This window comes from Barbatula barbatula (assembly GCF_947034865.1).
Source record: "Barbatula barbatula genome assembly, chromosome: 18".
NCBI lineage: Eukaryota > Metazoa > Chordata > Actinopteri > Cypriniformes > Nemacheilidae > Barbatula > Barbatula barbatula.
This window is the reverse complement of record NC_136781.1, coordinates 19155267-19169664: the sequence shown is the minus strand read 5'-3', so window position 1 is coordinate 19169664 and position 14398 is coordinate 19155267.

Here is a 14398-nt window from a genome sequence, read left to right as displayed (position 1 = left end):
ATGAGAATGTCAGTTTTGACAAAGAACACTGTTCATTACTGAAATGCTCCAATTGAGCTGTTAGAATGTCAGAAACAAGCTTTCTGAGCTGAGAAATGCATTTTGTGACAAAGTGCATCAGTGGATGATGAGAATGTCAGTTTTGACAAAGAACACTGTTCATTACTAAAATGCTCTAATTGAGCTGTTAGAATGTCAGAAACAAGCTTTCTGAGCTGAGAACTGCATTTTGTGACATAGTTCATCAGTGGATGATGAGAATGTCAGTTTTGACAAAGAACACTGTTCATTACTAAAATGCTCTAATTGAGCTGTTAGAATGTCAGAAACAAGCTTTCTGAGCTGAGAACTGCATTTTGTGACAAAAAGCATCAGTGGATGATGAGAATGTCAGTTTTGACAAAGAACACTGATCATTACTAAAATGCTCAGATTGAGCTGTTAGAATGTCAGAAACAAGCTTTCTGAGCTGAGAAATGCATTTTGTGACAAAGTGCTTCAGTGGATGATGAGAATGTCAGTTTTGACAAAGAACACTGTTCATTACTAAAATGCTCCAATTGAGCTGTTAGAATGTCAGAAACAAGCTTTCTGAGCTGAGAACCGCATTTTGTGACATAGTTCATCAGTGGATGATGAGAATGTCAGTTTTGACAAAGAACTCTGTTCATTACTGAAATGCTCCAATTGAGCTGTTAGAATGTCAGAAACAAGCTTTCTGAGCTGAAAACTGCATTTTGTGACAAAAAGCATCAGTGGATGATGAGAATGTCAGTTTTGACAAAGAACACTGATCATTACTAAAATGCTCTAATTGAGCTGTTAGAATGTCAGAAACAAGCTTTCTGAGCTGAGAACTGCATTTTGTGACAAAAAGCATCAGTGGATGATGAGAATGTCAGTTTTGACAAAGAACACTGATCATTACTAAAATGCTCCGATTGAGCTGTTAGAATGTCAGAAACAAGCTTTCTGAGCTGAGAAATGCATTTTGTGACAAAGTGCTTCAGTGGATGATGAGAATGTCAGTTTTGACAAAGAACACTGTTCATTACTAAAATGCTCTAATTGAGCTGTTAGAATGTTAGAAACAAGCTTTCTGAGCTGAGAACTGCATTTTGTGACATAGTTCATCAGTGGATGATGAGAATGTCAGTTTTGACAAAGAACACTGTTCATTACTAAAATGCTCCAATTGAGCTGTTAGAATGTCAGAAACAAGCTTTCTGAGCTGAGAACCGCATTTTGTGACATAGTTCATCAGTGGATGATGAGAATGTCAGTTTTGACAAAGAACACTGTTCATTACTAAAATGCTCCAATTGAGCTGTTAGAATGTCAGAAACAAGCTTTCTGAGCTGAGAACTGCATTTTGTGACAAAAAGCATCAGTGGATGATGAGAATGTCAGTTTTGACAAAGAACACTGTTCATTACTAAAATGCTCCAATTGAGCTGTTAGAATGTCAGAAACAAGCTTTCTGAGCTGAGAACCGCATTTTGTGACATAGTTCATCAGTGGATGATGAGAATGTCAGTTTTGACAAAGAACTCTGTTCATTGCTGAAATGCTCCAATTGAGCTGTTAGAATGTCAGAAACAAGCTTTCTGAGCTGAAAACTGCATTTTGTGACAAAAAGCATCAGTGGATGATGAGAATGTCAGTTTTGACAAAGAACACTGATCATTACTAAAATGCTCCAATTGAGCTGTTAGAATGTCAGAAACAAGCTATCTGAGCTGAGAAATGCATTTTGTGACATAGTTCATCAGTGGATGATGAGAATGTCAGTTTTGACAAAGAACACTGTTCATTACTAAAATGCTCTAATTGAGCTGTTAGAATGTCAGAAACAAGCTTTCTGAGCTGAAAACTGCATTTTGTGACAAAGTGAATCAGTGGATGATGAGAATGTCAGTTTTGACAAAGAACACTGATCATTAATAAAATGCTCCAATTGAGCTGTTAGAATGTCAGAAACAAGCTTTCTGAGCTGAAAACTGCATTTTTTTGACAAAGTGCATCAGTGGATGATGAGAATGTCAGTTTTGACAAAGAACACTGTTCATTACTAAAATGCTCTAATTGAGCTGTTAGAATGTCAGAAACAAGCTTTCTGAGCTGAGAACTGCATTTTGTGACATAGTTCATCAGTGGATGATGAGAATGTCAGTTTTGACAAAGAACACTGTTCATTACTAAAATGCTCTAATTGAGCTGTTAGAATGTCAGAAACAAGCTTTCTGAGCTGAGAACTGCATTTTGTGACATAGTTCATCAGTGGATGATGAGAATGTCAGTTTTGACAAAGAACACTGTTCATTACTAAAATGCTCTAATTGAGCTGTTAGAATGTCAGAAACAAGCTTTCTGAGCTGAGAACTGCATTTTGTGACAAAAAGCATCAGTGGATGATGAGAATGTCAGTTTTGACAAAGAACACTGGTCATTACTAAAATGCTCCGTTTGAGCTGTTAGAATGTCAGAAACAAGCTTTCTGAGCTGAGAAATGCATTTTGTGACAAAGTGCTTCAGTGGATGATGAGAATGTCAGTTTTGACAAAGAACACTGTTCATTACTAAAATGCTCTAATTGAGCTGTTAGAATGTCAGAAACAAGCTTTCTGAGCTGAGAACTGCATTTTGTGACATAGTTCATCAGTGGATGATGAGAATGTCAGTTTTGACAAAGAACACTGTTCATTACTAAAATGCTCTAATTGAGCTGTTAGAATGTTAGAAACAAGCTTTCTGAGCTGAGAACTGCATTTTGTGACATAGTTCATCAGTGGATGATGAGAATGTCAGTTTTGACAAAGAACACTGTTCATTACTAAAATGCTCCAATTGAGCTGTTAGAATGTCAGAAACAAGCTTTCTGAGCTGAGAACCGTATTTTGTGACATAGTTCATCAGTGGATGATGACAATGTCAGTTTTGACAAAGAACTCTGTTCATTACTGAAATGCTCCAATTGAGCTGTTAGAATGTCAGAAACAAGCTTTCTGAGCTGAAAACTGCATTTTGTGACAAAAAGCATCAGTGGATGATGAGAATGTCAGTTTTGACAAAGAACACTGTTCATTACTAAAATGCTCTAATTGAGCTGTTAGAATGTCAGAAATAAGCTTTCTGAGCTGAGAACTGCATTTTGTGACAAAGTTCATCAGTGGATGATGAGAATGTCAGTTTTGACAAAGAACACTGTTCATTACTAAAATGCTCTAATTGAGCTGTTAGAATGTCAGAAACAAGCTTTCTGAGCTGAGAACTGCATTTTGTGACATAGTTCATCAGTGGATGATGAGAATGTCAGTTTTGACAAAGAACACTGTTCATTACTAAAATGCTCTAATTGAGCTGTTAGAATGTCAGAAACAAGCTTTCTGAGCTGAGAACTGCATTTTGTGACAAAGTGAATCAGTGGATGGATGAGAATGTCACTTTTAACAAAGAACACTGTTCATTACTGAAATGCTCCAATTGAGCTGTTAGAATGTCAGAAACAAGCTTTCTGAGCTGAAAACTGCATTTTGTGACATTGTTCATCAGTGGATGATGAGAATGTCAGTTTTGACAAAGAACACTGATCATCACTAATATGCTCCAATTAAGCTGTTAGAATGTCAGAAACAAGCTTTCTGAGCTGAGAACTGCATTTTGTGACATAGTTCATCAGTGGATGATGAGAATGTCAGTTTTGACAAAGAACACTGTTCATTACTAAAATTCTCTAATTGAGCTGTTAGAATGTCAGAAACAAGCTTTCTGAGCTGAGAACTGCATTTTGTGAGAAAGTGAATCAGTGGATGATGAGAATGTCAGTTTTGACAAAGAACACTGTTCATTACTAAAATGCTCCAATTGAGCTGTTAGAATGTCAGAAACAAGCTTTCTGAGCTGAGAACTGCATTTTGTGACAAAAAGCATCAGTGGATGATGAGAATGTCAGTTTTGACAAAGAACACTGATCATTACTTAAATGCTCCGATTGAGCCGTTAGAATGTCAGAAACAAGCTTTCTGAGCTGAGAAATGCATTTTGTGACAAAGTGCTTCAGTGGATGATGAGAATGTCAGTTTTGACAAAGAACACTGTTCATTACTAAAATGCTCTAATTGAGCTGTTAGAATGTTAGAAACAAGCTTTCTGAGCTGAGAACCGCATTTTGTGACATAGTTCATCAGTGGATGATGAGAATGTCAGTTTTGACAAAGAACTCTGTTCATTACTAAAATGCTCCAATTGAGCTGTTAGAATGTCAGAAACAAGCTTTCTGAGCTGAAAACTGCATTTTGTGACAAAAAGCATCAGTTGATGATGAGAATGTCAGTTTTGACAAAGAACACTGTTCATTACTAAAATGCTCTAATTGAGCTGTTAGAATGTCAGAAACAAGCTTTCTGAGCTGAGAACTGCATTTTGTGACAAAGTTCATCAGTGGATGATGAGAATGTCAGTTTTGACAAAGAACTCTGTTCATTACTGAAATGCTCCAATTGAGCTGTTAGAATGTCAGAAACAAGCTTTCTGAGCTGAAAACTGCATTTTGTGACAAAAAGCATCAGTGGATGATGAGAATGTCAGTTTTGACAAAGAACACTGATCATTACTAAAATGCTCCAATTGAGCTGTTAGAATGTCATAAACAAGCTTTCTGAGCTGAGAAATGCATTTTGTGACAAAGTGCTTCAGTGGATGATGAGAATGTCAGTTTTGACAAAGAACACTGTTCATTACTAAAATGCTCTAATTGAGCTGTTAGAATGTCAGAAACAAGCTTTCTGAGCTGAGAACTGCATTTTGTGACAAAGTTCATCAGTGGATGATGAGAATGTCAGTTTTGACAAAGAACACTGATCATTACTAAAATGCTCCAATTGAGCTGTTAGAATGTCAGAAACAAGCTTTCTGAGCTGAGAAATGCATTTTGTGACAAAGTGCTTCATTGGATGATGAGAATGTCAGTTTTGACAAAGAACACTGTTCATTACTAAAATGCTCTAATTGAGCTGTTAGAATGTCAGAAACAAGCTTTCTGAGCTGAGAACTGCATTTTGTGACAAAAAGCATCAGTGGATGATGAGAATGTCAGTTTTGACAAAGAACACTGATCATTACTAAAATGCTCCAATTGAGCTGTTAGAATGTCAGAAACAAGCTTTCTGAGCTGAGAAATGCATTTTGTGACAAAGTGCTTCAGTGGATGATGAGAATGTCAGTTTTGACAAAGAACACTGTTCATTACTAAAATGCTCTAATTGAGCTGTTAGAATGTCAGAAACAAGCTTTCTGAGCTGAGAACTGCATTTTGTGACAAAAAGCATCAGTGGATGATGAGAATGTCAGTTTTGACAAAGAACACTGATCATTACTAACATGCTCCAATTGAGCTGTTAGAATGTCAGAAACAAGCTTTCTGAGCTGAGAACTGCATTTTGTGACATAGTTCATCAGTGGATGATGAGAATGTCAGTTTTGACAAAGAACACTGTTCATTACTGAAATGCTCCAATTGAGCTGTTAGAATGTCAGAAACAAATTTTCTGAGCTGAGAAATGCATTTTGTGACAAAGTGCTTCAGTGGATGATGAGAATGTCAGTTTTGACAAAGAACACTGATCATCACTAAAATGCTCCAATTAAGCTGTTAGAATGTCAGAAACAAGCTTTCTGAGCTGAGAACTGCATTTTGTGACATAGTTCATCAGTGGATGATGAGAATGTCAGTTTTGACAAAGAACACTGTTCATTACTGAAATGCTCCAATTGAGCTGTTAGAATGTCAGAAACAAGCTTTCTGAGCTGAGAAATGCATTTTGTGACAAAGTGCATCAGTGGATGATGAGAATGTCAGTTTTGACAAAGAACACTGTTCATTACTAAAATGCTCTAATTGAGCTGTTAGAATGTCAGAAACAAGCTTTCTGAGCTGAGAACTGCATTTTGTGACATAGTTCATCAGTGGATGATGAGAATGTCAGTTTTGACAAAGAACACTGTTCATTACTAAAATGCTCTAATTGAGCTGTTAGAATGTCAGAAACAAGCTTTCTGAGCTGAGAACTGCATTTTGTGACAAAAAGCATTAGTGGATGATGAGAATGTCAGTTTTGACAAAGAACACTGATCATTACTAAAATGCTCCGATTGAGCTGTTAGAATGTCAGAAACAAGCTTTCTGAGCTGAGAAATGCATTTTGTGACAAAGTGCTTCAGTGGATGATGAGAATGTCAGTTTTGACAAAGAACACTGTTCATTACTAAAATGCTCTAATTGAGCTGTTAGAATGTTAGAAACAAGCTTTCTGAGCTGAGAACTGCATTTTGTGACATAGTTCATCAGTGGATGATGAGAATGTCAGTTTTGACAAAGAACACTGTTCATTACTAAAATGCTCCAATTGAGCTGTTAGAATGTCAGAAACAAGCTTTCTGAGCTGAGAACCGCATTTTGTGACATAGTTCATCAGTGGATGATGAGAATGTCAGTTTTGACAAAGAACTCTGTTCATTACTGAAATACTCCAATTGAGCTGTTAGAATGTCAGAAACAAGCTTTCTGAGCTGAAAACTGCATTTTGTGACAAAAAGCATCAGTGGATGATGAGAATGTCAGTTTTGACAAAGAACACTGATCATTACTAAAATGCTCCAATTGAGCTGTTAGAATGTCATAAACAAGCTTTCTGAGCTGAGAAATGCATTTTGTGACAAAGTGCTTCAGTGGATGATGAGAATGTCAGTTTTGACAAAGAACACTGTTCATTACTAAAATGCTCTAATTGAGCTGTTAGAATGTCAGAAACAAGCTTTCTGAGCTGAGAACTGCATTTTGTGACAAAGTTCATCAGTGGATGATGAGAATGTCAGTTTTGACAAAGAACACTGATCATTACTAAAATGCTCCAATTGAGCTGTTAGAATGTCAGAAACAAGCTTTCTGAGCTGAGAAATGCATTTTGTGACAAAGTGCTTCACTGGATGATGAGAATGTCAGTTTTGACAAAGAACACTGTTCATTACTAAAATGCTCTAATTGAGCTGTTAGAATGTCAGAAACAAGCTTTCTGAGCTGAGAACTGCATTTTGTGACAAAAAGCATCAGTGGATGATGAGAATGTCAGTTTTGACAAAGAACACTGATCATTCAGTTTTGAAATTTTGTGACAACAAAGAACACTGATCATTACTAAAATGCTCCAATTGAGCTGTTAGAATGTCATAAACAAGCTTTCTGAGCTGAGAAATGCATTTTGTGACAAAGTGCTTCAGTGGATGATGAGAATGTCAGTTTTGACAAAGAACACTGTTCATTACTAAAATGCTCTAATTGAGCTGTTAGAATGTCAGAAACAAGCTTTCTGAGCTGAGAACTGCATTTTGTGACAAAGTTCATCAGTGGATGATGAGAATGTCAGTTTTGACAAAGAACACTGATCATTACTAAAATGCTCCAATTGAGCTGTTAGAATGTCAGAAACAAGCTTTCTGAGCTGAGAAATGCATTTTGTGACAAAGTGCTTCATTGGATGATGAGAATGTCAGTTTTGACAAAGAACACTGTTCATTACTAAAATGCTCTAATTGAGCTGTTAGAATGTCAGAAACAAGCTTTCTGAGCTGAGAACTGCATTTTGTGACAAAAAGCATCAGTGGATGATGAGAATGTCAGTTTTGACAAAGAACACTGATCATTACTAAAATGCTCCGATTGAGCTGTTAGAATGTTAGAAACAAGCTTTCTGAGCTGAGAAATGCATTTTGTGACAAAGTGCTTCAGTGGATGATGAGAATGTCAGTTTTGACAAAGAACACTGTTCATTACTAAAATGCTCTAATTGAGCTGTTAGAATGTTAGAAACAAGCTTTCTGAGCTGAGAACTGCATTTTGTGACATAGTTCATCAGTGGATGATGAGAATGTCAGTTTTGACAAAGAACACTGTTCATTACTAAAATGCTCCAATTGAGCTGTTAGAATGTCAGAAACAAGCTTTCTGAGCTGAGAACCGCATTTTGTGACATAGTTCATCAGTGGATGATGAGAATGTCAGTTTTGACAAAGAACTCTGTTCATTACTGAAATGCTCCAATTGAGCTGTTAGAATGTCAGAAACAAGCTTTCTGAGCTGAAAACTGCATTTTGTGACAAAAAGCATCAGTTGATGATGAGAATGTCAGTTTTGACAAAGAACACTGATCATTACTAAAATGCTCCAATTGAGCTGTTAGAATGTCATAAACAAGCTTTCTGAGCTGAGAAATGCATTTTGTGAAAAAGTGCATCAGTGGATGATGAGAATGTCAGTTTTGACAAAGAACACTGTTCATTACTAAAATGCTCTAATTGAGCTGTTAGAATGTCAGAAACAAGCTTTCTGAGCTGAGAACTGCATTTTGTGACAAAGTTCATCAGTGGATGATGAGAATGTCAGTTTTGACAAAGAACTCTGTTCATTACTGAAATGCTCCAATTGAGCTGTTAGAATGTCAGAAACAAGCTTTCTGAGCTGAAAACTGCATTTTGTGACAAAAAGCATCAGTGGATGATGAGAATGTCAGTTTTGACAAAGAACACTGATCATTACTGAAATGCTCCAATTGAGCTGTTAGAATGTCATAAACAAGCTTTCTGAGCTGAGAAATGCATTTTGTGACAAAGTGCTTCAGTGGATGATGAGAATGTCAGTTTTGACAAAGAACACTGTTCATTACTAAAATGCTCTAATTGAGCTGTTAGAATGTCAGAAACAAGCTTTCTGAGCTGAGAACTGCATTTTGTGACAAAGTTCATCAGTGGATGATGAGAATGTCAGTTTTGACAAAGAACACTGATCATTACTAAAATGCTCCAATTGAGCTGTTAGAATGTCAGAAACAAGCTTTCTGAGCTGAGAAATGCATTTTGTGACAAAGTGCTTCATTGGATGATGAGAATGTCAGTTTTGACAAAGAACACTGTTCATTACTAAAATGCTCTAATTGAGCTGTTAGAATGTCAGAAACAAGCTTTCTGAGCTGAGAACTGCATTTTGTGACATAGTTCATCAGTGGATGATGAGAATGTCAGTTTTGACAAAGAACACTGTTCATTACTAAAATGCTCTAATTGAGCTGTTAGAATGTCAGAAACAAGCTTTCTGAGCTGAGAACTGCATTTTGTGACAAAGTGAATCAGTGGATGGATGAGAATGTCACTTTTAACAAAGAACACTGTTCATTACTGAAATGCTCCAATTGAGCTGTTAGAATGTCAGAAACAAGCTTTCTGAGCTGAAAACTGCATTTTGTGACATTGTTCATCAGTGGATGATGAGAATGTCAGTTTTGACAAAGAACACTGATCATCACTAATATGCTCCAATTAAGCTGTTAGAATGTCAGAAACAAGCTTTCTGAGCTGAGAACTGCATTTTGTGACATAGTTCATCAGTGGATGATGAGAATGTCAGTTTTGACAAAGAACACTGTTCATTACTAAAATTCTCTAATTGAGCTGTTAGAATGTCAGAAACAAGCTTTCTGAGCTGAGAACTGCATTTTGTGAGAAAGTGAATCAGTGGATGATGAGAATGTCAGTTTTGACAAAGAACACTGTTCATTACTAAAATGCTCCAATTGAGCTGTTAGAATGTCAGAAACAAGCTTTCTGAGCTGAGAACTGCATTTTGTGACAAAAAGCATCAGTGGATGATGAGAATGTCAGTTTTGACAAAGAACACTGATCATTACTTAAATGCTCCGATTGAGCCGTTAGAATGTCAGAAACAAGCTTTCTGAGCTGAGAAATGCATTTTGTGACAAAGTGCTTCAGTGGATGATGAGAATGTCAGTTTTGACAAAGAACACTGTTCATTACTAAAATGCTCTAATTGAGCTGTTAGAATGTTAGAAACAAGCTTTCTGAGCTGAGAACCGCATTTTGTGACATAGTTCATCAGTGGATGATGAGAATGTCAGTTTTGACAAAGAACTCTGTTCATTACTAAAATGCTCCAATTGAGCTGTTAGAATGTCAGAAACAAGCTTTCTGAGCTGAAAACTGCATTTTGTGACAAAAAGCATCAGTTGATGATGAGAATGTCAGTTTTGACAAAGAACACTGTTCATTACTAAAATGCTCTAATTGAGCTGTTAGAATGTCAGAAACAAGCTTTCTGAGCTGAGAACTGCATTTTGTGACAAAGTTCATCAGTGGATGATGAGAATGTCAGTTTTGACAAAGAACTCTGTTCATTACTGAAATGCTCCAATTGAGCTGTTAGAATGTCAGAAACAAGCTTTCTGAGCTGAAAACTGCATTTTGTGACAAAAAGCATCAGTGGATGATGAGAATGTCAGTTTTGACAAAGAACACTGATCATTACTAAAATGCTCCAATTGAGCTGTTAGAATGTCATAAACAAGCTTTCTGAGCTGAGAAATGCATTTTGTGACAAAGTGCTTCAGTGGATGATGAGAATGTCAGTTTTGACAAAGAACACTGTTCATTACTAAAATGCTCTAATTGAGCTGTTAGAATGTCAGAAACAAGCTTTCTGAGCTGAGAACTGCATTTTGTGACAAAGTTCATCAGTGGATGATGAGAATGTCAGTTTTGACAAAGAACACTGATCATTACTAAAATGCTCCAATTGAGCTGTTAGAATGTCAGAAACAAGCTTTCTGAGCTGAGAAATGCATTTTGTGACAAAGTGCTTCATTGGATGATGAGAATGTCAGTTTTGACAAAGAACACTGTTCATTACTAAAATGCTCTAATTGAGCTGTTAGAATGTCAGAAACAAGCTTTCTGAGCTGAGAACTGCATTTTGTGACAAAAAGCATCAGTGGATGATGAGAATGTCAGTTTTGACAAAGAACACTGATCATTACTAAAATGCTCCAATTGAGCTGTTAGAATGTCAGAAACAAGCTTTCTGAGCTGAGAAATGCATTTTGTGACAAAGTGCTTCAGTGGATGATGAGAATGTCAGTTTTGACAAAGAACACTGTTCATTACTAAAATGCTCTAATTGAGCTGTTAGAATGTCAGAAACAAGCTTTCTGAGCTGAGAACTGCATTTTGTGACAAAAAGCATCAGTGGATGATGAGAATGTCAGTTTTGACAAAGAACACTGATCATTACTAACATGCTCCAATTGAGCTGTTAGAATGTCAGAAACAAGCTTTCTGAGCTGAGAACTGCATTTTGTGACATAGTTCATCAGTGGATGATGAGAATGTCAGTTTTGACAAAGAACACTGTTCATTACTGAAATGCTCCAATTGAGCTGTTAGAATGTCAGAAACAAATTTTCTGAGCTGAGAAATGCATTTTGTGACAAAGTGCTTCAGTGGATGATGAGAATGTCAGTTTTGACAAAGAACACTGATCATCACTAAAATGCTCCAATTAAGCTGTTAGAATGTCAGAAACAAGCTTTCTGAGCTGAGAACTGCATTTTGTGACATAGTTCATCAGTGGATGATGAGAATGTCAGTTTTGACAAAGAACACTGTTCATTACTGAAATGCTCCAATTGAGCTGTTAGAATGTCAGAAACAAGCTTTCTGAGCTGAGAAATGCATTTTGTGACAAAGTGCATCAGTGGATGATGAGAATGTCAGTTTTGACAAAGAACACTGTTCATTACTAAAATGCTCTAATTGAGCTGTTAGAATGTCAGAAACAAGCTTTCTGAGCTGAGAACTGCATTTTGTGACATAGTTCATCAGTGGATGATGAGAATGTCAGTTTTGACAAAGAACACTGTTCATTACTAAAATGCTCTAATTGAGCTGTTAGAATGTCAGAAACAAGCTTTCTGAGCTGAGAACTGCATTTTGTGACAAAAAGCATTAGTGGATGATGAGAATGTCAGTTTTGACAAAGAACACTGATCATTACTAAAATGCTCCGATTGAGCTGTTAGAATGTCAGAAACAAGCTTTCTGAGCTGAGAAATGCATTTTGTGACAAAGTGCTTCAGTGGATGATGAGAATGTCAGTTTTGACAAAGAACACTGTTCATTACTAAAATGCTCTAATTGAGCTGTTAGAATGTTAGAAACAAGCTTTCTGAGCTGAGAACTGCATTTTGTGACATAGTTCATCAGTGGATGATGAGAATGTCAGTTTTGACAAAGAACACTGTTCATTACTAAAATGCTCCAATTGAGCTGTTAGAATGTCAGAAACAAGCTTTCTGAGCTGAGAACCGCATTTTGTGACATAGTTCATCAGTGGATGATGAGAATGTCAGTTTTGACAAAGAACTCTGTTCATTACTGAAATACTCCAATTGAGCTGTTAGAATGTCAGAAACAAGCTTTCTGAGCTGAAAACTGCATTTTGTGACAAAAAGCATCAGTGGATGATGAGAATGTCAGTTTTGACAAAGAACACTGATCATTACTAAAATGCTCCAATTGAGCTGTTAGAATGTCATAAACAAGCTTTCTGAGCTGAGAAATGCATTTTGTGACAAAGTGCTTCAGTGGATGATGAGAATGTCAGTTTTGACAAAGAACACTGTTCATTACTAAAATGCTCTAATTGAGCTGTTAGAATGTCAGAAACAAGCTTTCTGAGCTGAGAACTGCATTTTGTGACAAAGTTCATCAGTGGATGATGAGAATGTCAGTTTTGACAAAGAACACTGATCATTACTAAAATGCTCCAATTGAGCTGTTAGAATGTCAGAAACAAGCTTTCTGAGCTGAGAAATGCATTTTGTGACAAAGTGCTTCACTGGATGATGAGAATGTCAGTTTTGACAAAGAACACTGTTCATTACTAAAATGCTCTAATTGAGCTGTTAGAATGTCAGAAACAAGCTTTCTGAGCTGAGAACTGCATTTTGTGACAAAAAGCATCAGTGGATGATGAGAATGTCAGTTTTGACAAAGAACACTGATCATTCAGTTTTGAAATTTTGTGACAACAAAGAACACTGATCATTACTAAAATGCTCCAATTGAGCTGTTAGAATGTCATAAACAAGCTTTCTGAGCTGAGAAATGCATTTTGTGACAAAGTGCTTCAGTGGATGATGAGAATGTCAGTTTTGACAAAGAACACTGTTCATTACTAAAATGCTCTAATTGAGCTGTTAGAATGTCAGAAACAAGCTTTCTGAGCTGAGAACTGCATTTTGTGACAAAGTTCATCAGTGGATGATGAGAATGTCAGTTTTGACAAAGAACACTGATCATTACTAAAATGCTCCAATTGAGCTGTTAGAATGTCAGAAACAAGCTTTCTGAGCTGAGAAATGCATTTTGTGACAAAGTGCTTCATTGGATGATGAGAATGTCAGTTTTGACAAAGAACACTGTTCATTACTAAAATGCTCTAATTGAGCTGTTAGAATGTCAGAAACAAGCTTTCTGAGCTGAGAACTGCATTTTGTGACAAAAAGCATCAGTGGATGATGAGAATGTCAGTTTTGACAAAGAACACTGATCATTACTAAAATGCTCCGATTGAGCTGTTAGAATGTTAGAAACAAGCTTTCTGAGCTGAGAAATGCATTTTGTGACAAAGTGCTTCAGTGGATGATGAGAATGTCAGTTTTGACAAAGAACACTGTTCATTACTAAAATGCTCTAATTGAGCTGTTAGAATGTTAGAAACAAGCTTTCTGAGCTGAGAACTGCATTTTGTGACATAGTTCATCAGTGGATGATGAGAATGTCAGTTTTGACAAAGAACACTGTTCATTACTAAAATGCTCCAATTGAGCTGTTAGAATGTCAGAAACAAGCTTTCTGAGCTGAGAACCGCATTTTGTGACATAGTTCATCAGTGGATGATGAGAATGTCAGTTTTGACAAAGAACTCTGTTCATTACTGAAATGCTCCAATTGAGCTGTTAGAATGTCAGAAACAAGCTTTCTGAGCTGAAAACTGCATTTTGTGACAAAAAGCATCAGTTGATGATGAGAATGTCAGTTTTGACAAAGAACACTGATCATTACTAAAATGCTCCAATTGAGCTGTTAGAATGTCATAAACAAGCTTTCTGAGCTGAGAAATGCATTTTGTGAAAAAGTGCATCAGTGGATGATGAGAATGTCAGTTTTGACAAAGAACACTGTTCATTACTAAAATGCTCTAATTGAGCTGTTAGAATGTCAGAAACAAGCTTTCTGAGCTGAGAACTGCATTTTGTGACAAAGTTCATCAGTGGATGATGAGAATGTCAGTTTTGACAAAGAACTCTGTTCATTACTGAAATGCTCCAATTGAGCTGTTAGAATGTCAGAAACAAGCTTTCTGAGCTGAAAACTGCATTTTGTGACAAAAAGCATCAGTGGATGATGAGAATGTCAGTTTTGACAAAGAACACTGATCATTACTGAAATGCTCCAATTGAGCTGTTAGAATGTCATAAACAAGCTTTCTGAGCTG